The sequence below is a fragment of the Mercenaria mercenaria genome, unplaced genomic scaffold, assembly GCF_021730395.1.
Source record: "Mercenaria mercenaria strain notata unplaced genomic scaffold, MADL_Memer_1 contig_4339, whole genome shotgun sequence".
Lineage (NCBI taxonomy): Eukaryota > Metazoa > Mollusca > Bivalvia > Venerida > Veneridae > Mercenaria > Mercenaria mercenaria.
Window position 1 is genome coordinate 14,380 of NW_026462559.1, and position 5,056 is coordinate 19,435.

Here is a 5,056-nt window from a genome sequence, read left to right on the forward strand (position 1 = left end):
TCACAATATCTTGTTTGATGATATTCGACTCTCCAACTTGAAGATTTTTCCCCTTACCTGTTTATTATTTGTATAGAGTTATTATCAAATTGTATTCTAAAACATAATGATATAAAAGGAATACATATCAATAATATTGAAGTTAAAAATGTATTATTTGCAGATGATGCCACTTTTATAACCGATGGATTAAGAAAATCTTTTGAAACGTTAATAAGTATATTAGACAATTTTAGAAATATTTCCGGTCTAAAACTAAACGAAAAAAGTGACAAGTTTTAAAAGCTGGTTCAACACGCAATACAAATTTTAGATACTGTATAAACAAAAAATTCAGATGGACATCAGATTCTGCGCAATCTCTTGGAATTACCTTTTATACAGATACACGTAAGTCACAATCAAACAATTAAGAAACAAAAATTGAATCTTTTAAAAATTGCCTTAAACAATGGCAGCATAGGAAACTGACGTTACTTGGAAAAGTCAGTTATAAAAAGTTTTGCACTACCAAAATTGATTTACTATTTATCTGTATTACAAACCCCAATAAAACAAACAATTAACCAATTAGAAAAAAATTTGTTTGAATTCTTATGGGATAACAAACCGGACAAAATAAAAAGAGAAACAATAAAGAAAAGCTATTTAAATGGAGGTATAAAAATGATAGACCTTATTAAGTTTAACAGAGCATTAAAGGCCAGCTGGGTTAAAAAGTCATTGGATAATAATAACAAACCAATTATAAAAGCTATCTATAAGGCTAAACTAGAAAAAATAGGAGCAAACTTGATATTGGAATGTAATTTAAATGAAAAAGAAATATTAAATAATTTTAAGACAAATCCCTTCTTAAGAGATATCATTATAGCTTGGAATGAAATCATCTGTCCGAATGCACAAACGCAAATAAAGAGATAATATGGAATAACAAGAAAATAAAAGTAAATTACAAAACATTTTTCTATAGCACATGGCTTGATAAAGGTGTTATATCTCGAACACTTCCGAAGATTTCCGAAGAAATAAATTCTATACATATGAAGTCGTTAAAAATTTGTACAGTCTTCCTGAACACGATTATCTTAAATACATATCTTTAATAAAAAGTATACCAGCGGAACTAGTACAAAAAATAAAGCTAGAAAATACACATTTAACTTCAGAAACCAAAGCTACTCTGAAAAGGTTTACGGACACAAAAAAAGGCAAATAAATTCCTATATGAACATCAGATGATAAAAGAAACACTCACAAATAAACCCGAAGCGAAATGGGAGAATATTACTTCAAAAACAAATTTAGTATGGAAATCAATATATAGAAATATTTTTACAGCAACGATAGATAGTGCATTTAGAAACTTCCAGTACAAATTTATACACAGAATAATAGCAACAAATAAATTTCTACTTAAACAAGGCCTTATCGAATCAAACCTTTGTGACTTCTGCCAGATGCATGAGGAATCCATTGAACATCTTTTTAGGGAATGTCCACATATTCAAACACTTTGAGAGATTTGAGACAATTTCTTAAACAAAATCACGTAGATTTAGAACTCACATATGAGATAGTGGCACTTTTAATAACGGAACCAGTTCTACAAAGCGAATCTAAAAATGGTATCATTTTAACAGCAAAATATTTCAATTACAAACATAAAATAAATAAAACTGTCCCAAATTTAGAACATTTCTTAAACTATTTGAAAATAAGACTGGAAACGGAAAAGTTGATAGCGTTATAACATGACAAATTAAATGAATATTACAATAAATGGAATGGATTCCCTCTACAAATAACTACATAATAATAAAAAAAAACTCCTAAAACTTGTAGATTAGACTATGACAGATGGATACAAAAAAAAAGTAGATATGAAACACTATATCTGCTGATATCCATATGTATAAGTGGATATGTGTGAGTGTGTGTGTACGATTGTGTGAGAGGTTGTTTGTATGAGTATGTGTCTTTGAGAGGTTGGTGTGAGATTGATGTGAGTTTTCAAAATATAAACTCTTGGTGTACATTAAACAAATGATAGTATATTAGCATCAACTTATAAAAAAATGAAAGAATAGCAATAGGCACATACTTGATATATTAAACATGTTGTTAACACTGTATATGTATTATGTAAACGTCATTACTATTGGTTGTATTATGTACATGAAGGGAAAAAAATAAATAATAAAAAAAAACTTGAAGATTTTTGCAGGACCCTGATACATACACTTTAGCCCGACTGTCTTCGAAAAGTTTTGAAAAATGGTGTGTAAATTTCCAGTATTCCTGATATAAAAAAGATGATTATAAAACTTAATTTAAAGTAGTAACTATTACTGTACAAGCATATACAAGCGTGCATGCGTACTGCGCAAGTACACACCCTGCATTATTTCTAGCTCTGCTATCAAATATTATTACTGCTACTGAAGTTGGTGTTATTTTTTAGGTTATGGACTTATCTATTGATTTTGTTTGTAACAATGTTCTCTTTGACATAGGATCACACCATGAGATGTAAGGATGTCCAAAATATTCAATGATCGGGTTTTGAGATCCATCAACCAGCTCTGCAAAACATTCTTAAGATGGGTAAAACTATATGAATGGTGTATATGTCTCCAAGAACGCATATGAGGATTTCCGTTGCTGTTTATTTAAATGTTTTAGACATCTCAAGCACCGTCTCATAACGATAATTTTGCTCATAGAGCCTGTATTATGTAAACAAAACAATGAACACAATAGAACATGGGGCCTTCGTGGCTGAGTGGTTCAGGTTGTTGACTTCGAATCTCTTGCTCCTCAAACATCACTTTTGGTGTCGAATTCTTTCATGTGAGAAAGTATCCAGCTGACATGCGGAAATTCGGTGGTTATACCCAGGTACAGACCCGTGCTTTAAATAATGCTCAGAGGGGTACCTTGGGTCTTTCTCCACCATGAAAAGCTAGAAATATGGCATATTACATATCACTGTATCTGTATGACGTCAGACTCAACGCATTACAATGCATCCATAAATAACGATTAACATTGATGACATTCTAGAATATAAACCTGCATCTTTTGTAGTATCTTTAAACGTTTGCTCACCCAAGGGTAGCGCAAACTTGATTTTTTTATTAGTTAAGACAGTTTAAATGACAATTTGATTAGCAAAATTATTACATTTTATTCAGTAAATTAATTAGAAAACATGTGATAAACACCTTTAGAATAAAGATTTTTGTAGCGAAAATCAATGTTTAAATTTTTATTTCGGTTGTGAAATTATCGCTCTTAGAAAATAGACTCAATGTTCAATTCATTTCAAAATATATGTAAGAAACGAATTCGTAGTAATATGATTAATACTTAACGACTCAGAAACGATAATTAAATGTTAGTTATTCATTTGACGAACATTTCAGCAACTATATGTGTGCAGTTGTACAACAAATATTTGTTTGTTCCAATAAATATTTGTTTGTTCCAATAAAGGGACTTTTACACTAGCCATATTACTGTTCAATGCAATAGAACCATTCTAGTTGTTGTGTAATTATTTGAATACATACTTACATCCAATTATAATTTGCATTTGTCAGAAGAAGTAGTTGAACTCCCAAAATGAACAAAACGTTCTCGTGCAATACTAATTAATACTCTTAGCTTGTTATGTTCATCATCAACCCATTGAACACAATTATTTTTTTAATGTTTTTATGCATTAAATGAAATCTGCTAATCCGATTTCGTCCTCAAATGTTGCAAAACAGTTTTAAATCAATTTAAACATTATAAGAAGGCAGTTTTTGTCTTCCATACACATAGCTTACCGTTCGATCTTTTGTTAGCTCTTCCATTTGCTTACGTTTCTCTTCCTCTAATTTTGTTTTTTCGCCATCGAACTCTATCCTCAACGTTTGCTTTTCCTGTCTTGACTTTTCACGTTTTGAAGATAGATTTGATTTCTCTTCCCTAAGTATAAATTTTTCAGTATCGAAATCCGTTTTAATTTGGCGATTTCCTGTTCCATCATTTCCATTTCTCTGTATATGTTTGTGTTTTCCCTTTCGCCTTTTTCAAACTGATTTTGCAAATAAAAATTATCTCTATTCAGCTGACTATTTTCTGCATTAACATCCACGGTGGGGAATCACGTGATTAAATTAATCTCGAAACTAAAATAAATTTATGAATAATATGGAATAATAATGAAGCTACTTTTGCTGTTAATCTAAAATATAGCCTATCATATGGCAACATAGACGTATCCTAAAACTACATAGATTTCAATCGCATTCACCTTCTGATTATCTGGAACACTTCAAGAAACTGCGACATCATATTTTCCTTAGTGATTGTAATTACAGGAAATTTATCAATGTTGTCAACTACATAATAATTTAACAATTTTCATTAGTCATATATTAGGCTATGTTTGAATTTCTTATCTTATCAGGATAGGAAATTTATTCATATTCTTCAACAATGGTTTAGAGATTATTTTGATCATGTGATTCCCCACAGTGACATCTTTTAACTTTTCTTCAACCATATTCTTGGATGCATCTAAACCTATGATTTCCTATTCCAATTGCTTCTTTTCTTTCTTTCTTACAACCTCCCTTTTCTATTTCAGACTCACAGAATGCAAGAGTTCATACGGATGTGACTCATCTTGAATGTGCACTCGTTCTGAAGAAACTGATTTTGATCTTCTTCGAGCTTTTCTCCATGTATTTTATTTCGGACCATTCGTCATAACTTTTCTGCTTCTTTTCCTTATGAGTCCGTTCTAGTGTATTAAATCACCACTGCTCTTTGAACTTGAAATTGTATTGAATATACTTTTTAACAAACTTAACACAAATATCTTTTTATCTTTTTTTGTGGCTAAAAGAATGATGCTAGTAATTTTCTATGTAGTCTGTTAATTTTTTTAAACAAAATATTAAATAACATGTCATTGAATAAACTTCTAATTGTTTTTGTTTAAAATACCATTCAAATTGATTTATTTTTTGTTTAAATCAGAATAATGACACAATTCAGT